This window comes from Nannospalax galili, unplaced genomic scaffold (genome assembly GCF_000622305.1).
Source record: "Nannospalax galili isolate Female #2095 unplaced genomic scaffold, S.galili_v1.0 scaffold485, whole genome shotgun sequence".
Classification (NCBI taxonomy): domain Eukaryota; kingdom Metazoa; phylum Chordata; class Mammalia; order Rodentia; family Spalacidae; genus Nannospalax; species Nannospalax galili.
This window is the reverse complement of record NW_008354534.1, coordinates 2,847,145-2,867,625: the sequence shown is the minus strand read 5'-3', so window position 1 is coordinate 2,867,625 and position 20,481 is coordinate 2,847,145. Positions and strand designations below refer to the sequence as shown.

Sequence of the window (20,481 nt, the reverse complement as noted above, 5' to 3'; positions counted from 1 at the left end):
TAAGGGGCCCAAGGACATTTTGACTTTTAGCCAAGAAATGGCTACATTTCTTTACGGCTTTTTTACCCTAATTGCCTAGCCAATTCCTACCTCCTATTCTTACCACACCATCATCTGAAGGGGTTACCCAAATTGCCAATAGGGAATAGGGACACAGACTGCTCTGGCTTCTTCCATGCTGAGTAGGGACACAGGGTGAGGCACCAATTGCATTTTTACATTGAAATAAACTGTCTTACTTTGAAACAGTCACTAGTGAACTTGCCTAGGGAAAAGACCATACTGGTCCCACCTAATTTTGTCATCGTCATTACTTTCCTATAAGAACTATCAAATATTTATAGATTGGAAAAGTTCTGTTTGAAGGAGTCCTATTTATGAGGACCCCTGAGATGGATTCTGAAAAGTGTGTAAAGGCTGCAGAAAGGGCACCTGGGGGGAGGGAACAGCATAAGCCAAAGTCAAGGGACAGCCATGCCTCATGATATCACCTAGAGGCTATCTACTACTACTACTGCTAACTTCAGGGATAGCAAGGTGATTTTTTTCCGGATATCAGGTACTGGAAGATAGTCAGCTGCATGTTCTCCTTTATTAAAGACCAATTCTTTTGATTCATCTATTTCTGTGAAATGGAGACAGAAATAGGAGACTAACTGTTCAGTAGCTCCCAGGCTCCATTTTCTTCTGCATTTGTGCTTTACATTCTCCGTCAAGTTGCATCCTCCTGGTAGTTTTGTGAAGGATGCCTCATAACCCCCATTCATGTGTGAGCAAACTGGAGTTCAGGCAGGTTTAAGCACAGCCTGGTTTGCCCAAGCAAGAGTTTTTGAGCCTGTGTCAATTCTCTTAACCACAATTTGTCATCTTTTTAAGCCACTGGCTTCTGTCATCATCAGTATTTCACCTTCTTAGAAGAGGCACTAGCAATGCCCCCCAACACTTGGGATCCTGGGTTTTCTAGACCAGTACAATTAGCCACCCATGATTATTGAGCCCTTGAACATGGCTGTATGATTTGTGAAAGTGGCTAACATTTGAATTCTTTTTAGTTTTGATTAATTTTAGTTAAAAACAGTATTTATTTTGGACACTGAGCAATGTTAAGCACATCTAAATAACTCCAGTACTAGAATCTACTCATTTCTCTATAATTTTATAACATCTAAATTCAAATCAAATATCTGATGAAAAGTTAACATCAGAATTGAGGTACACTCCGTGAGTAGAATATACTTTGGATGTTGAGGACACAGGACAAAATAAATAATGTACAACCCATGAATTTTATATTGATTTCATTTTGAAGTAATAGTGTTGTTATATTTGTCTAAATAAAAACTAATTTCAACTATTTCTTTTTACTTCTTATATTCAGTATCAGGAAATTCAAAATCACTCATGTGACCCATGTAATATATCTACTGAGTAGCACTGTGTGGGAGAAAACATGTCTTAATTTTCAGATGATGAATCTAGGTTTTCTCTGTCTTAAAGAGAAGTTGACCATTGTATGAAGACAAAACTTATTCATGTCTTTGTTTCAAAACACATAACCTTGGGGAAATCGTGTTTCCAAGAAACTGGGCAAAATTCCTTCACATCCCAGCTTACTATGATCGCATTAAAATCTTCAGTTTCAAAGATACTAATTATCCTCTTCTATGTAGAGGAGATTTTGCATGTAACATAGAAAAACTATATTGTAATGACCTTTGTTACTTTAGTAGTAGTATAAGCTTGATTCAAAAGTTAACAAAATCAATAACTGTATTTTTCTAGATAAAATTTAAATGTGTGTTTGTGTGTGTGTGTGTGTGTGTGTGTGTGTGTGTGTGTGTGTGTGTGTGCAGTCCCTGACTTATATCACGTCAACTTACAGTTTTCTTTTCATGGGTGCAATGGCCATGTTTTGTCCAGAAGGAAATGTTTTACCGTACTCCTCCCCATCCTCTGGCTCTTACGTTCTTTCTGTGTCCTCTTCCGTGATGTTTCCTGAGCCTTGGAGGGAGTAATATAGATGCTCTATTCAGAGTTGAGCACGCAGGATTCACTCATTCTTAGCACTCTGACCGGATTTGAGTATCTACTTTAACTTCCCACTGCAAGCAAGCTTGTCTTCTCTAAGAATACACTAGTTCCACGGATATAAACAAGGCAGTTTGACATCATACCCAGGTAGGTTCCCCTCTAAGGCCTCTGATCTCCCCAACGACGGCCTTTTGATCAGGTTTACAGTACCATGCATGAAATTCGTCCTGTAGAATGGGCCTCAAATATAACCAGAAAGCAATCAATTACCCCCATAGCAGTCATGCTGCTATTACACCAGTAGGCACATCTTGCCTGATAGGGTGGTATTATAGTTTGCAGGGTGAACAGCTCAATAATATTATTGATAAATTTTCTCCCCTAGCAGTCCTTATAGCACCTTATGGCACTATGGAAGCTAGACAGCTGGGAAGAAGCTTTCAGATCATTGCTAGTTTGTTTTCTCTATGTCTTGTAAGTGTGCTGTGTCTTCAGCAATAACTTAGGACTTTTTTACTTCATACTCATATGAAAGGGTACCCACATAATCATGCTTTTAGAGTCTTAGTACTGTAATAACATGAGAAAGTCAGAGCCTTATTAGAAAATAGAATTTGTGTTGAATGGTTTTAATGAGCTCTGGACTTATGTTAGTATTCTAAAAGTGTTTCAGATAAGTTGGGCTGAGCCACAGTGGCCAATAAGGTAAGTGTATTAAATCAATTTTCAGTATGTAATATTTTCAACTTATGATGAGCTCATCAAGGCACAACTTCCTTATAGCTCAAGGCTCATCTGAATTTATACTTACACAGATGTGCATACTCATATATATGCATATGCACATACATGTAAAATGCCACTTTTGCTTTTGTATTTGAGATGGGCAAACTGATTAAATAACTCGCCTATACTCATGTAGCTTGTAGAGCATAGAGCTTGGATTCAAGGTGAAATCTGCTTGGTTTCATGTCTGCCTTCAAACATCTCTAATGTTAAGGTCCAAAGATTCTCTGTGGAATCCTCCAAAATATCTGTCTTTTTAGTAGCCAGCTGTCTGTGCCTGGATTACTACTGAACTGGTGCTAAAAGGAAAGGACCTCAGTGTCTGTGTGACCTGAAATCTGCACAAACTTCAAGGAACTTCTAGGTGAGAGGTTATGAATTAGTCTCCCAGATGAAAGGGAAGGCTACTGCTCATTAATTTGAACTTGTTTCTGTTACTGAGCTCTGATTCATTCTTAATTGCATTGTTTGAAATGACTAAATAGTCTAAACATTAGCGAGCTGCTAAGTGTTGCTCAGCCTTGGTTAAGTAGGGCATCTTTGGCTTACGAGTCATTAAAATCATAAAATTCTTAGGCCTCCTCAGGGGACTGGGTCATCTCCCCATGGGTGGATGGGTCTAAACCCGACAAACCCCACCAAATGAGAAGTCTACCCCTTGTGGGAATCAGATCCCACTTCCTGTGAGTGGCACATTTCCACAAACAATGCTAAAGAAAGACCAGGCTGACTCAGCACAAAGAAGTCCCTCCGGCAGTGGGGACCAAGAGAAAGTCCGGAAACATGACAAAGAAGAGGGAGATTTACACATCGACGGCCTTGACAGAGCACATTTTCCTAGGTCCCAATTCCTCCTCTATCAATGGAAGGGAACATCTCTGCATTACCCTTTTCTACTTAAGTACTTGGGCAGAAAAAAAGGTGAGATGGTATCTTGTAAGGGTTTTGGAAAAGTTAAGAAACATCAAAATGTAAAACATTGTTGGCTAGATATTAATAATATTATCTTTCAGCACATGTGGTTGTCATTCGGTCTTTGTACATGACACATATTCATGGTTAATTCCATATCACATTTCTAACCCTATGTTTAAAATGAACACCTCCAGAGTATGCCAGGAGTTTGTGAAAGAGCCAGTAGCTGAGAAGAATGCAAATTGGGCCCCAGCCATGGCTGACTTTCTGATACACAAGAGGTCAGGTAAGATCAAGACTGTTCCATGTAAATGGACAAGCTCAATTTTAAGTATAAGTTGAGGGCATGGAATATTGGAAATCCTGGATTGGACTTGACTACCTGAGAACTCATGGTCAACGGTTCTAGGGAACTTCCAGGAAAATGTGTTTCTAGGTGGTGCTTAGGTTGCTGGCCCACAGCCTGTACATTGAGAAGAACTGTTGTAGATGACCTTGGCATGCTCACAGCTATTGGGACTATTCTACCCAGCTCCAGACTCTTTGTGTACCTGGACAGCAGGCTGGTGCCTCCAAGGAACACCATCATCTCAAAAGTAACCAAGTCCATCCCCAGTGACTGCAGTGACTCCATAATTAATCCCCTGTCTCAGAGGTTCTTATGACCACACATAAATTCACTTTAAAATCAGCACTGGTGCAAACATACAGGAATCCATTTACCACAAAGACTGACAGATTTCAGAATAATGTAGTGTCAATAGCCCACCCTAGGACAGACTGTGGAGGGCTTCGGGAAGAAAGCCTGCATGGACATGTACATCTGTGAGAGAAACGGGGAGAGAGGCTTTCCCACACTCTGCCTTTCCACATGATGCCTTGCCTGCTTGTTGAGAGCTGTGGATCCGTGAAGGGGGCCCTTTTAACTCCTTCCACATGCTGAGCCACTCAATCAGGCTGGTGAGCTGTAGACACAGGAACTTTCTTTCACAGGGAACATCTGGACAAGGCACAAAAGGAATCTGTCACATGGATTGGTTGCCTGCCTCAGCTGTGTCCAAGTAAAGAAGATGTTCTGCACATCCAGTGGAAGAATCAGAGCATATGTGTTAGATTTTTCAATCTGAAAACAGGTAAAGTATCCTTCACTTAAATTATCAGTGTGAAGATCTGCCATTGAGGGACCACGAGAAAAAAATTCCAGACGAGGATAATGACTCAGTAAAGCCATTTGTTGTAGCTGACAATCATCTGAGGACAGAGAGGTCACAGTCTTTGGAGTATGTGGCTTCCAGCTGTATTAATCTAGCTAAAGTAATAATATGCATGTCTGAGTTCATTTACTCTCTGGATTAATGCTATATCCTATTAGCCTAATACAGCATTAGCCTGATTTAATAAGCAAGTATTAGCTTGGGGTCTCCTTTCAGGGTCAGGTATCATTTGTACAGCAGTACAGTATTTTCATGGTATGAGACAATGGAGTCAATGTTTCCCTCTCCAAATACATCCTAATAAATAGGGGTGTCTTTGTTCTGCAAACAATATAAGGCCACCTAGAAGAGATACAAAATTTTGTCTCCTCCCTCCTACCTATCCCTCTTCCCCTCCCCACTGTGTCAGGATCAAACATCTATGTCTACCTCACCATCAGAGGCCTTTGGCAGTCTCTGCATACCTTTCTGTCCTGTCCCAGGGGAGTCAGGTAGAATGTTTAATGTCCTTCCCAGCTCCCAGATTCTAAGACTGAAAACAGAGCCTTAATATTTGGGGAGATGCCTCCAGCCTACCACACTCCCTGGACTCTCCGTGTAACTGAACTTACATCATGTGTGAGTGGAAAAGTATGATTATGACTGGGAAAGAACATGTCAGTCAGGGTCACATTGGTGTCAAGACCCTGGGAAAATGCTAGAGGTCAGTAGTTTTCCCAGAACAGAAACTTACAGAGCCATTGTGCCAGGAAAGATCCCCAGGCCTCTTGCATGAAACCCAAACAGAATTTGCATAATTTGCATGTGAGACTGAGAGGCCTCACTCACCTTGAACGTGACCAATGATGTAATTACTACCTCTGTGCACAGCTGTCACGGGAGCTTCTGTGCATCTTTCCCTTCTAGGGCCCTGACATCGACCTTCAACAAGTCCTCACCAACTCCTTCAGTAGTCTTCCGCTTGGGTTGCTTTGCCTCCGACGTTTCTCCTCCCGGTCTTGTTTCTGCCTTCTCAATGATAACCGTGTATTAATGCGGTTCTGAAGAAGACGCTCCTCTGCCCCAAAGCTTTTCATAGCTCTGCATCGTCTAGAGAACAAATCCAAATCTTTGTGGTTCAAGGTCCTCCTCCACCTCCCCCTTTCCTTCATGACCCCTCTGCTTTCTTCTGCCGCAAGTTTAGAGATCTTCAAACGTACCATGACTTTTGTCACCTCTGGACCTTTGTTTGGATTCCCGCCACCGCCACCGGGAATGCTCTGATGGACCTCCATCTGACTTTCATTTCCAAGTTCAGAGTCCTCCTTTACCAGAGCACTGTCCCCGTGTCACCCACTGGAGTGAGTTTCTTTCTGGCGTCAGTGCCCTGTCTGTTTTGTTGAGTTGTGTCTGTCCGGCATCCACAGTAGAGTTTGAGTCCTGAAGCAAGAATGCTATGTGGGTCAAATATTTCCTACAGTCTGTAGTCTGTATTATCTCTATATATTTGAAAAATTCTTAAGTCTAAATAAAACTTTGCCTACAAGCACTCACAGGAAGTTTGAAACAGAGTGATGTTGCCAACTACCAATGTGAAGAAGTAACTGCATGAGCTACATACCCATCACTGGCCTTGGCCAACGATGATCACAGCTCATGGTGCTTTTTCTAAGGACCACTTCTGACTTTCTGGCTCCTTGCCCACACAGCACACTTAGCAATGAGGTTGGCCTGTTCTTGCCACCCAGCATGTGCTATACAATCTTAAATTCTAGTTTTCTTCCCTCCTTTCCCTCATCCTTATGACCAGCATTCACGGAACTTCTAAGGGAACCTTTGGAGAAGGTCCATGTTATAAAAATTAGAGGTTTTCTAGACTTTCAGAAGCAGCTAGTTATAAGGCAGGTCAGAGTTCAGACAGAAATCTGAGACATACTTCTGTTGGGGCGATCCACCTGGCTCTGCTTCAACTCAAACAAAACAACTTAGTTTATAGTCTGGTCCAGACATTGGTGAGGTTGTAAGAGGATCAAGGCTCAGGCTAAAACTAATGAGAACCCATATATACCATCTTAACTCTTAGAACACTGGAGAGTGGGCACCAGACAAGGTTTCCCCTTTAATATTAAACCATTCTAACAAAGAAAGAGTTCACATTTGGGAGAATTTTCCAAAAGTTTTCTTCTTCTAAAACTTTTTTTTCCCTGTATATGGAAAAAGCCAGTGATACTGGCTTGATATTAAGGAGCTACTAATACCTCCACAGCTGTATTCACACTACAAGATCTGGACAAAAAGGGCTAGCATGATCCTGTGGTCTCAGATGTCCTCCAGCTTCTGCTCAGGTACCATGACATGATCAAGACCTCAGAGACATCCCCAGAAGGAGCTTGTTAGTACCAAGAATAGAAGAATCTAGAAAATCATTTTCTTTTGCTTTGGCTAGTTCAACAACAACAATGAAGTCAAACGAGAAGGAATTATACTTTGCCTGTGAGTTCTGAGTAATGCCTGACATTCGTTATTTACTGACACCTACTGAGAGCAGATGCTGCTGTAAAAATCATTTTCTTTTGCTTTGGCTAGTTCAACAACAACAATGAAGTCAAACAAGAAGGAATTATACTTTGCCTGTGAGTTCTGAGTAACGCCTGACATTCGTTATTTACTGACACCTACTGAGAGCAGATGCTGCTGTGTGTACTGGAACTTTAGCAGTGACTTACTCCAGAACTGCCATCCTCAGAGGACTGACATCCACTACATGATTGCATGCTGCAGGTAACATTTGCATCCAACATTGCCGGGAAAGGACAAAGAAGGTCGATTTATGCAGAAGTGGACAAAATAACCCTTTAAATACTATTTCCTATTCATGTGCACTTTGGATTTCCTGGACACATGCCCAGGTTTGGCTCCTCCCCTGACTTCCTGCTCCTTTGATGGCTCCTGTGTGTGTGTTTGAGTTACCTTACTTATTACCCTCTCTGAGTCACCGTTCCTTCACCTCCCACCTCCCAAGCCCTGGGAGTAAGCCCCCTCCTTCCCTATACTTGCCCTAGTCCCAGATTCTTCTTCATTGTTGTGCTTTCCCTAACAGCAACTGGCCTATGAATGACTTTTTTTTAAAGATTATATTTATTTTATGTGTGTGTTTGGCAGCATGTATGTATGTGTGCCACGTGCGTGCAGTATCCACAGAGGTCAGAAGAGGGAGTCTTTTCCCCTGGAACTGGAGTTACAGGTAGTTGTGAGCTACCATATGGGTTCTGGGAATCAAACCAGGTCCTCTGCAAGACCAACTAGTGTTCTTAACGCTGAATCATCGCTCCAGCCTCTGGCCTATGGATTGTTGCAACTCCATCAATAATTTCTTGCTGGGAGATTGCAGTTGCTTGATAGCTGCTAGATGAATGAACTGAATGGAGCTATTTAAGGAAGATATTATTTAGGAATAAAATCCAAAGATGACAGAATTATCATGCAATTCTATTTCTCTCTGAAAGCAAAAGAGTCCAACACAAAACAAAACCACGTAGAAACTCTGTTTAACATCAAGTGCTTCAGATTGTTTTGGGGCGGATCCGATACTGTCACCATTGATCAGAATTAGTTTTTCAGTTTAGGAAGTGTTTTGCATCTTCTGTACCAAGTTGTGTTTATCAGTCAGAGGAGTTAGTTCATTTCACCCATGTTGTCCTCCCCAGTAGAGTGACTTCAGGTATCCTTGCTATAGATCAAGGACATTACAAGGGCATTTGTTCAAAAGCAAATAAAACTGAGCTTCAATCCTGTATGCCTGGGTCCCTTGTCTGCTTGGTGCCAAAAGCAAATGGCTTGGTGGTTTCACAGCTCAGGTTGGCTTTTGTTCTCTGAATTCAGCATCATATGAAGACAGAACATAGCCTAGAGATGTACTTAGAGCATCCTCTTGTTTCTGAGATGACTCAGGCCGTGGAGAGTGACATCCTTGATAATTAATACCATGAATGAAATTAAGTCCAGGCTAGTAACTTTAAACAGTCAGCTGTTAGTGTAGGGAGACTGGAAACCCCTGTGGCCTTCGTGGAAAGTGAAGGGAAGGCTGGGGTGCTCTGAGAACCTCCTTCCCCTGTCAGCCCCTGGCTCTTCATCAGACCCCTTCCTACTCCTCTGTTACCTTGAAGTCCTTGTACTCACTTAGAAAGCAAAATTAGTGCCAACTGCAACCTGTGAAAATAGCTCACATCTTTGTTTACTTATAGATTCTATATAAGTGATTTTCATATTACAAGAGGTATATAAAGGAGGAATAAAAAGATTATTGTCTTGTTAAAATGGCTACTAAAGCCAACAATTTTTTTGCTACATTTGTATCACAGCAAAAGGTTGGGTTCAACTCTCCCCCATTCACACACCTTTACTAACAGTGACTGAAGAAAGATAAAGCCGGTTGAATATAAGACAGGAATGGTTGGAATATGCTTTAATATTTTCCTTTCTGACTTGTTTTTCCCTTTCGGAAACTGATAAGAGATGATATTTTTTAATTGCCCTCATTTTTTAAAGGTTATTTTGTAAAACTGGTGATATCTTTACATATGTGTGAAAGTACAGATCTTCAAACTTTTGGAGGACTTTTCCAATGGAAGAAACCTACAATGCATATCTTACCAAATTGTTTGGGGATTTTCCACGTTTGTGTGTTTGGGCATTTTTCCCTCTTAAACATCCAAACCTAATAATCATGGCAGAACTTTAAATATTTTCCATACTTTGTTTCTGAAATTTTTTCCTTACAAAGAGCAAGGATATGGGGAAAAGAAATTTCCACAGCCAAGCTGTTACTGATGGTTACCTCTGGGTTAGTGTACCAGACCTTAGAGTCAAACAGAGAGAGGAGCTCTAGTAGTGTCCCCATTTCATTTACAATGGAAATGTACTCATGTGCCACTTGGGTGATTTTTATAAGTACTTGATGATAAAGGAGGAGACATATGTTTTTAAATACCTACTTGGATACCTTATTTCTTAGAATTCGTTTATTTCATGTGTGTGAGGGTCAGGGGGGTATGCCATAGCCCCCGTGTTACAGAGGACAACTATTTGAGAATTGGTTCTCTCCTTCCGTCTTCTTTTTCAGGGTCTCTTTTGTGTCTGCCACTGTGATACATACTCCGTGCTGGCTGTTCTGGTGTGTGTGTGTGTGTGTGTGTGTGTGTGTGTGTGTGATGGGGAAAGACTTAGATCAAGGTACTGATTTCCATTTCAGAATGGCACCAAAGTTTCATTCCATGAAAGAAAATACCATTGTTTCCTCATTCATCCCCACATAAAGAGTGTGACTGCTAACTGCTTTTCTACAGTCTTTGCCTGGAGGGATACACAGCCCAGAAGATATGACCCCTTACCACGTCTGGGGTGGGCCTTAGCTGGCCAGGGAAATCACATAAGCCCAGGCCTCTTGCTCCTTGAGTTTTGAGATCTGTCCTTGTACTTTGAGGAGGATACACAATGTCTCTCTGGGTCTTTCAGTCTGGATTTGATTAAATAATTATAAACTCCCAGCAGCAGCTCTATCATTTATGAACTAAAAGATGCCAGTGTGTGTCTTTAGTCATACTGGCCAGTCACAAAGCTTCTCTCATTATTGTCACTGAGAACATAGTGGTCCCATGTTTGGGTTGGGCCTGGGTTTCGATGATCGAACCCTGCCTGGCCGCTGGCTCTGGTGCCAGTCACTGAAGAACGTTGTAATACATTCTTTCTATATTTATTCTGCCCACCACACCGACACCAAAATTGTCTTCAGAGGCTTCCATTTTGCACTATGAATTCTATGTGATTGCATATTCTAACAGAAAAGATGCCAAGGCCTGCCCTGAATGTGTGCCTCACCATGAGTACTGTGGGCTGGGGGAAGAGAGAAGACAGATGTGCTAGAGTTGAATTCTTATCCCAGATGAAACAAGCACAGAGGTGATCTCTTTAACTGTTTGGTCAAAATGTTTAAAATTTCCCACTTCCTCCACAGCTAGAGCCAGATATGAAGTTGCCAAAATCAAGTAATAATATTTCTTGGTAATATCCTATCTCCTGCAGATGTGGAAGGGGACAGTGGGGGATACTGTGAGACTGAGTTCAAGGAACTTGAAGAGATATTTTTAGCTTTTGTTTTAACTGGGCCACATATGGTACCTGAATTGTCACCATTTAAAGTGTATACTGTCAACCATACTGGAAAATAATTGGAATCCCTAAAGGAGAAATGTTTTCTAGTTTTTATGTGCATGAATAATCTTGCTGACAATAGTGGGCATGTCCAGAAAGACCTGGCACTCACACTCGAGTAAGAGGAAATTTCTAGAAACTGCAATGTATAAGAATTTGGCAGAGAAGTGCCAGCTGAGCCATGGAAAGGGAAAGACACGTGCCCTCTCGTTTTTCATAGTCCTGTGCAAGAGACCTCAGAGCAACGTGGGTCCATATGGCTTATGTGTGTTTTCATTCTTGAAAAATGATCAAAGTCACTCATCTATTAGAGGAATACAATGAAATGAGATAACAAGGATTAGTGGAAATAAACTATGTAGTGCGGGCAGAGCACTGGAATCACCAAGCAAAGCCCAGGCCCTTGGTTTTCACCACTCCTTCATCTGTGTTTACATTTGTTGCCACACCGTGGGATTGTATTAGTCTGTAGATGAAATGTGAATCTTGAAAGAAGAGTGACATTATACAAAGGTAGAGTCAACTGAGGGTTGTTTATGATTCTATCGCTTCCTTTAGAAGAATCACTAAAGGTGCTAGAGGGATGGCTCAGGAGTTAAGAGGGCTTGCTGTGCAGGCATGAAAACTTAAGTATAAATCCCCCAGAATTCACACAGAAAAATATCTGGGCATGTCTGCTTGGTTCTGGAACCCAAGTGCTGTGGGAGCGGGGAGAGACAGGAGGATGCCTGGAGCTTACTGGCTGCCAGTCTACCTCCAGGTTCAGTGAGAGACACTGTCTAAGGGAGTAATGCAGAGAGTGATAGAGCAGGACAGTGAGACCCTCCTCTGGCCTCCACATGCATGAGCATGGACACACACACACACACACACACACACACACACACACGATCAGTATAATCTTTAATCTATGATCAGTATAATTAATGCAGAAAACTTTTTACCCATTTCATTTTATTTTTAAGAAAATGGGTTTTAGAAAAATACATATTTGAGATACTTAAATGAATAAATTTGACATGGGTTTTCTAACTACAAAAGTCCCATTTTCTCAAACCACACGGAGTAAGTTACTAGTGCTTTGTTTTTCAATTACTTCAGTAGAAATAGCTTCTTTAAATAGAATCCTGATGATGTTCTCACCCCCAACACTACTCAGATAAGATTTTAGTAATTCTGAAAATCAATTCAGTCATTCTTTTAAACTAACATGTTCAGAATAATTGCTAAATATATTGGTATAAAACTACGGTGCTGTTCTAGTGAGGCAAATTCAAATTGGGAATAAACTAAGAATGAGGAGAGTGTAAAATGGACTGCTCAATGGAGGGAGCATTGCTGGGAAAATGTTTGGGAAAAAGAACACCCTAGGTTGGATTTGGTAGCACATGTTTGTAACCCCAACATTGAGCAGGCTGAGAAAGAGGATTTTGGAGTTCAACATTACCAGAAGAGGGTGAGGAGGAGAGGAGTTGGAAGAAGAAAAGAGAAGAGGAGGAAGAAGAAGACAAGGGGGAAGACGGTGAGGGGAGGAGGAAGGGAAGGAGGAAGGAAGAAAGGGAGGAAGAGGAGGAGGAGGAGGCATATCAAGGAAAGAAAAGTCTTAAATTAGACTTTAAATTAGCAGGCAAGAATTTTGCTTTCTATAGGAGTTTCTTTTGATTGTGAAAACACATAAAAGACAGGAATTCCTATAAAAGGATAAACACTTCAAATGTATAACTATTACCTTTCATGAGAAAAGCTGATTTTTTTGTGTCTTTGACTCAGCGTACTTAAGCAGAATGCCCCTCTGGCCCTGACTGTTTTGCATTAAGAGTTTTCAGTGTGCCAGTGGAGAGGGGCAGCATATTACTGCCGCGGGGAGGCCTTCCTGCTGATCCATTCTTAAAAATGACAGAGTAATTAATAATAAACTGCAAAGCTGGACCCCAGCATTCAGCATCATACACATAGAAATAAGTGGTTAGGAACTGGTGTAAATCTTGTTATGTGACTACCCAGCGATATGAAACTATTGATTGATATTTCTTCTTTGGTGGGTATTTCTTTAAATCAACTACTGTGCTTTGAGAGTTTAGTTTTTAGCACAAATAATGTTTAAGTTAAATATTAACAACTTATTTTGCTTTATTGATTTTCCCCACAGAAAAAAGAAATTTTGACAGTGCCTTTTCAGCTTGTAAGAAAAGCCCCAGTATGTTTCCTAGACAGGCCTGAGCAGATAGGGACACTGGGACTTATGCATATTTGGTATGACAACTGTTTGAACTGTGCTTGTGTTGACAGCCAGGGGCCCTGTGATGAAGATGTCATTGAAAAATAAGAAACCGAGTTTTAGAAAATAAATAAATAAAAATTAAACAAATTTGAAATGTATAACCTTCAGCAGCAGCAGCAGCAGCAAACTTTTTAGTTTAGTGAGCACCTGCTGTCTCCTGGGTGCTATGCTTGGTGATGGGCCATATCCATAAACCAAATTGTTATGGCAGCCCTGAGAAACACAGCAAGAAGCAAAATGAGAGGGATCAGGGTACTGGGCACTGGGTGCTGAATGCTATATGCTAGGTGATTCTGTCTGGGTGGAGTCGTGAGTAGTAGCAGACAGTAGGCACAGAAGACCGAGGGTCCAGAAGGTGAAGTCCAAATTTGTAGCCAGGAGCCTCTGGTCAGGTGCCGCCTCCTCTACCTGCCAGTTGAACACAACTTTGTAGAGAGTGGGAGCTGTGTTGCCTGCTCGGCCATACTCACCAGATTCTAGGAAGATTCAATTAAACGACTTTAATTTTTTTCACTTCTGAAATTCTTTAATATTCACAATATACAGAAATGAATTTCAAATGTCATTTACCAAATGGCTTTCATTTAAAGGTCAGGATTTTTCCAAAGTCAAAATTTAAAATGCTCTATGTTTATTGTGATGCATGCATATTGACACAGATTGAAATACAAAGTTTATCTAGATGTGATACTTTCTAAAAGACAAAACTTCTTTGATGCTTTCACTTAGTAATTCGTCAATTTTTATTGCATTTTTGAGTTTTTGTGCATTTCATGTAATAGATCTTAATCAAATTTAGACCCCATCCCCCATCCCCACTCCCTCATAGCCCCTCCCACTAGTTCTTATGCATTCTGTCCTATGTGATGTCCCTTGGTGGGTGTGAGTTCATCCACTGGAGTCACTCAGCCTATCTAGGGTCACTCCCTTAAAGATCTACTCTCCCTCACCCAGCAGTAATCAGATGCCAATAGTTCTTGGCTAGGATTGGGGCCTGCTGCCCATTTCCCCAGTTCTATGCTGAGTTTTTGTCTGATTTAGTCAGCATGGGTCTTGTCCATGCTGTCACCATTGTTGCAAGTTTATATGAGCAAGTTCCCAGAGAGGCCTGAAAGCCTCTGTTTCCTTACATTCATGCACCAACCCTGGCTCGTACAATCTTTCTGCTCCCTCTTCCACAATGGTCCCTGAGCCGTGGGTGGGTGAGGTTTAATATAGGAGTCCTGTCCAGGGACGCGCACTCCGTAGTCTATTATTCTCTTCAACGTGTCCTGTTGTGGCCTTCTGTGTGCATCATGCTCTGTTTTTGAGGAATCTTTGCTGATGAAAATTGAGGGATGCACTAATATTTTCTCTGACCCTGTTCTGCTAGGTTCCATGAGCTTTCAGTGTAGGGGTTCCACTGTACATGTGTCACTTAGGGCTAAGCATCTCTCAGAAATACATTCTCTGTGTGTGGCCAGTTGTGGAACTCTGTAATAGCCTCCCTCTATTGCAAAATAAGCTTCTTTGATGAGTGGTATATGGTATACTTGTCTGTAAATATAAGGATTTGTATTTAGCGTATACTCGGAAATTTCATTTGTCTAAAGATATGGCAGAGATAGGGTTTTCTCTAGGATCTATGACCTCTACAGCCATGTGTATTTGGCTATATTTATGGTGCCAACCACGAGTTCCCTCCTATTGAGAGATTTATGTCCAATTAGAGAGCTGTTGATTATCCCCTAGGTAACAGTGCTACTACTGGACCAACAGAGGTAGTTTGTTGTATCAGTCAGGCTTTAGAGCTGGGTTGGACCACTGATTGATTTTTCTCCCTTAGTGGCTTGTACAGTATCCTCTAGAACCATGAGAGCTAGTCTTCCAAGAGAAGGCTTCCACGTCAGTTCCAGCTCCATTGCTCCAAGTCCTCTGTCTAACATATATACGTCAGACAATAGGGTCTTAGCTTCAAGTTCTGGGTGGTAATCAAGGGCTGTGGCAATAGCCTGTGTTATTTTGGGATTCTTTTGGACAACCATGACCAACAACTCAAAGGGAGGGTTCTCTTGCCGGGCACTGAATTTCTTGTTAGCCTTCAGGCATACACGTGTATTCTAGTTCAGATATTACATGTGTTTTTTAAAGAGAGTTTGAGTTAATATATTTCCCTCTGGGTTTTCACATCATCTAAGCTTTATTTATCTCTTCTCTATCTCCCTGTGTAACCTCCCTCCCCCCTCCCCAGTTAAAGTACCCCCGTTTCCCCTTTGATGGTGCTTGTCTCCTCTTATCCCCCCTCTTGAGTTCCTTCTTCCCCTTTACCACCGTCATTTCTTGTATGTCCTTCCTTTATCCCTTCCCAGTTGAATACCTCCATTTCCCACATTTTCCCCTTGATAACATCTGTTTCCTACTATCCCCCTCTCTCAGCTCTTTCTTTCCCATTTTCTCCATGCTTCCTTTCCATTTTCCCGGCTCCTGCTGTTACATCAGGCTATGTATTCCTATGTAAGGGTTTGGTGCTACGATCCACAAATGAGGGAGAACATATGCCACTTGCTTTTCTGAGTCTGCGTTACTTTACTTACTATAACAGTTTCTAGTTCCATCCATTTACCTGCAAATTTCGTGGTTTTGTCTTTCTGTACCACTGAGTAGAGCTCCATTGTGTAAATATTCACATTTTCATTATCCATTTGTCAGTTGAGGGACATTAGGTTGTTTCCCTCAGGGCTGCAGGGGGGTCTGTGGCAGGCAGATCAGGAGGCCAAGGGCAGGGTGAGTGTGGGGACAGCCTGTGGAGTGTCTAACAAATAAGCTGGAGAATCTAACTAGTCTGGGTGCAGGGAATCGGGTGGGTGCAGGGGATCAGGATGCAGTGGGCAGGTCTAGACTAAGGGTAGTCCAGAGAGCTGAGGCAGAGAGAGCAGAAGTGGGCCTAGGCCCAAGGCTAGAAGGGGGAGTGAAGTGTGGGGAAAGAATCTAGTTTTGATATTTTTTATAAAAGGACATTCATAAGTTATTTCTTCCTCAAAAGATAAGGTTTTAGAACGTGAATTCGAGACTGAAGAAATGATGCTTAGGGAGGTGTGTAAACAGCAGTTTATTAGCATAGAAGTGTTCTGCCACACCAAGTTTGAAAGGCTTTTGTACAACAGCATCCTTTTTGGTAAAGGGATGTGTAAGACAGCAAAGTTGTAGCCCCACATAGCTACCCCTGAACAAGTTACGTGTCCATTTCTTTCCCTTCTTGCTTCTTCTACTTGCTGACTTCATTCAATAACTACAAAATACTTTTCAATAAAATAAAACTAGTTTTAAAGATCATAGAGGAAAAGGATATTGATAAGGTGGGCAAGAAAGTCCAATTTCATCCAGGGTAAAATTTCTCTACATGAATGTTTTGTTGAACATTTATGTGGAGATTCATCTAAATTTTCTGGTGGTTTTTAAATCCCCACCAAAAGTGTTATAATAGCAAGTGTTTAAAAGACTTAAATCAAATCTTCTTTTATGACATACATCTCTCTTTTGAACCCATTTATTCATCTCAGTGAGGAAATTTGTGAAAATAATGAAAATTATTGTCAATGTATGTAACTGCCTATTGACTTTTGTATTTAAAGATATTACATTAAGAATTGGCTTTAGAATAGGCAACTCTTCCCGATGTTCTGCCCCGCGTTTGTCCATCTGCAGTTTCTACCACCTTCCAGAGCACGCGACAAAGACCCGGGGCGTTTCAGTAGCACTTTGCCCCGCGTTTGTCCATCTGCAGTTTCTACCACCTTCCAGAGCACGCGACACTGCCAAAGTTTCCTTTCCCAGAGTCTGATTTTGTCAGGAAGCCCTTGCTTTAATGGATTGTACAACTTTGATTTAGCCACTTCGTTTCCTTGGTCATTTCCTAATCTATTACCATTCAGACACAGATACTTCTAGAAACAGATAATGCAGGACTGCTTCTCCCAGGAAGGGCCAGGGCTGGATGTAAATTTTAGAGGCAAAAGAAGCAGAGATGCTCTAGAGGAGAGGCAGATGAACAGGACATTTAACATGCTCTAATATGATGACCTCCAGGAATCAAGACAGCAGAGTGAGGCTTGGCCTCAGGGCCTGGAGCCCACCAACCAGCTCCCTGAAAGACTAAATGCACGTGCTGGACAGTGTGAGGAACCTTATGACAAAGAATGACTATTGACCTGACTTTAGGAACTTTTATATTGACCTCAAAATTCTGAACTTAGAATTTGGCAAGCACGAAAGGAAATAACTGGAAAGCCAAGATGGTGGTGGTGTGGCTGTGGGCACCGAACCAGTAATGGTGGTGGCCGCTCTTGGCAGACCTCGGAGCAGCCATGGAGGAAGATGTGAAAACACAGCAGACATCAAAGAAGCCAATGGGATTCCTGACCCTGAAAAAGAAAATACTCAATCCATCCATTTCCTGGAGAAAAACTGAAAAGTGGTTTTCTCCAATACTGGTGTCCCTCTAGTGAGAAACTCAAGCCAGCAAGTAACTGTTGCCTCTGTTTGCTGCACAGAAGCCAAAATGCTCCTGCTTAAACACAAGTATAATCATGTGGACAGAGAGATGGAGACAGGAAAACAGTAGAGCCAGAGTGATTCAAATTATGACCCTCCCATGAGCCTGGAACTGTGGTCGCCTCCCACGAACCTGAAGCTGTGGTCGTCTCCCACAAGCCTAAGGCTGTAATCCCCTCCTATGAAGTGGAACTATGACCCCCTTTCATGAATCTGGACTGTGGTCCCTACCTATGAGCCAGAGCTGTAGTCCTCTCCCATGAACCTGAAGCTGTGGTCCTCTCCTATAAACCTGGAGCTGTGGTCCCCAGCCGTGAGCCCCCATTCCACATTCCTCTGGTGGTGGGCTGACGGTGGAGCAGACTGGAGGATGGAGGACTTGCCTGTCTGGGGAAGAAATTTTAGCCTTCTCTGAATTCCTGCACTCCCCACATCCCCTTCCCCTGAGGTCCCAGGTTGTGCATGGCAGTGGATTTGCCCCTGTGTTGGGCTTATACTAGGGACAGAGGAAGTCTCTGTCATTTGCAGATTCTAAGGAGAACTGAGTTTCAAGAATGGACTTGCACCTCCCTGGATGGCCAGCTATGGTCTTGATTCCACATGATCCTGGGCCTTCAGGACTTGATGTTGGTCCTTTCCTGCTCCCAGCCGCCAAGAAGTTTTCCATCACCTTTCTGTTACTCTTCTGCAGCCTCAGTGTACCCTCACCTGTGTCCTTCTAGTTATAAAAATTACAGTTTGAGGGGCTGGAGAGATGGTTCAGTGGTTAAGAGCCCTGGCTGCTCTTGCAGAGGACCCAGGTTCAATTCCCAGCACCCACATAGTAGCTAACAACTGTCTGTAACTCCAGTTTTAGGGGATCTGATGCCCTCTTCTGACCTCTGACGGTACTTTCTCAGGTAATATTGTGGTATTAGTAATTAAGTAATGGGGCTAGAAAGATAGCTCAGCAGTAAAGAGTATTTGCTGCTCTTGCAAAGGACTCAGGTCAGTTCTCAGCACCCACATAGCAGCTCATAACTGTCTGTACCTCCAGTTCCGAGGGCTCTAGCACCCTCTATGGCCTCTGCATGCACATGGTACACGTATATACAGGCAAAACGCTTATGCACATAAGATAAAAGAAATCTTTTTTAAAAATCAACAAATGATATATCCTTGCTCTGGAATGTGTTACTGAACATGTTAAAGCTGTAATGAAATGCTTCTTCTAATCATGTGGTTATTAAAAAACATTTTTTTAAATAAATAAAAAATAAAAAGTTTTTTTAAAAAAATCAACAAATGAAAAGAAGGTAGAATCCATCTCTGAAAAAGATTTTGTTGATTTTGTTTTGTTTTGCTTCAATTTGAACTTTTCTGAAAGCAGCAAGTCAAGAGTTGGAATTCACTCCCCAACATACAAAATAAGGCTTTTCTTTGTACGGCTCCCCTCCCTCCAGCTCCTCCTCCTGCAGCCTACACACCTGTGCTCACACCACTCACCCTGTATTCATGATCAGGCCCTGAGCTTCCTCAACTTGAGTTTCAGGCCCTCAGAGGTCTCTATGTTAAGGAGGGGCACGATCCTGTAATGGTAAAGGTATGCGGGAAACCCAGGCCTTGGCCACCACCCACATCAAGCTGCTCTTCGGAGAGTGAGGTAACATGGGACTTTGAAGGCAGAGTGAAAGGAAGAGTCTGGAAAATGCTTTAGAAAATGGCACAGCAGTGTGTACAAAGGTTTTCATTTTATGTGTGTTTGGGGAAGGCCTACTGTCAGGCAGGATGTGATCTGACATTTAGATTTAGTTCCATTGATGACTTGCAGATCTGGGAACGTGCTTCCCAGAGTGTCCTGTGCCATCAGGGCCTGGCTGTACCCAGGAGGGTTAGTCACTCACTGGAAATGGACTGTGAAAACAATTTGCTATTCTTTCACACTCTGGGGCATAAGAAAATATAGCACAAGTTTTGCTAGATCATCTTCCAACCACTGAAGGACAGACAAGTCGACCCGGTTTCCCCGTTACATGTACCCCTGATGACTCTGTGACCTTGGACATGTGACCTAACCTCTCTGGTGCTCTGTTTTCTCAACTGTAAAATGCTGCTGCTAATAATAACATTAGCTGTATTCATGAAAGAGTAAATACTAGGCATTGTTCTAGAAAGGTAGGTCAACACAGTCCTCACTGCAGTTCCTGAGTTTCAAAATCATCTCTGTGCCTAGAAAGTGCAAATTTCAGATCAAAATGTCTAGATGCAAGGAATGAGCTTAAAATACCTTGCAAAACAGGCAAGGGCCAGCTAAGGACCAGAATATGAGCCTGCCCAGTCTCTATCACTCTACAACCTGGCTAAGCTAGGGAGCACCTCCATGCCTCCATCCCCACAATGAAATCTGCCTCAGAATAGTGTTTCAAGCATGAATGGACTACTATTTGCTACAGAACTCACTACAGTGCTTGGTAAGTGCTCAATCAGCATTTAAATGTACTGCTGTGTTAGAGCTCAGCTTTCAGGGGCATGGGTTGGGCAAAAAAATTTATATAT

The 20,481-nt window shown here is 42.1% G+C and overlaps 1 long non-coding RNA gene across 1 annotated transcript; it reads left to right on the top strand.

Annotated features, from left to right (window-relative positions):
- The first annotated feature begins 3,621 nt into the window (after nucleotides 1–3,621).
- On the top strand, nucleotides 3,622–4,831 carry LOC115067473. The gene is made up of 3 exons (XR_003846888.1): nucleotides 3,622–3,738; nucleotides 3,927–4,018; nucleotides 4,726–4,831. It is a non-coding gene; the product is annotated as an uncharacterized LOC115067473 (long non-coding RNA).
- Nucleotides 4,832–20,481: the final 15,650 nt, after the last annotated feature.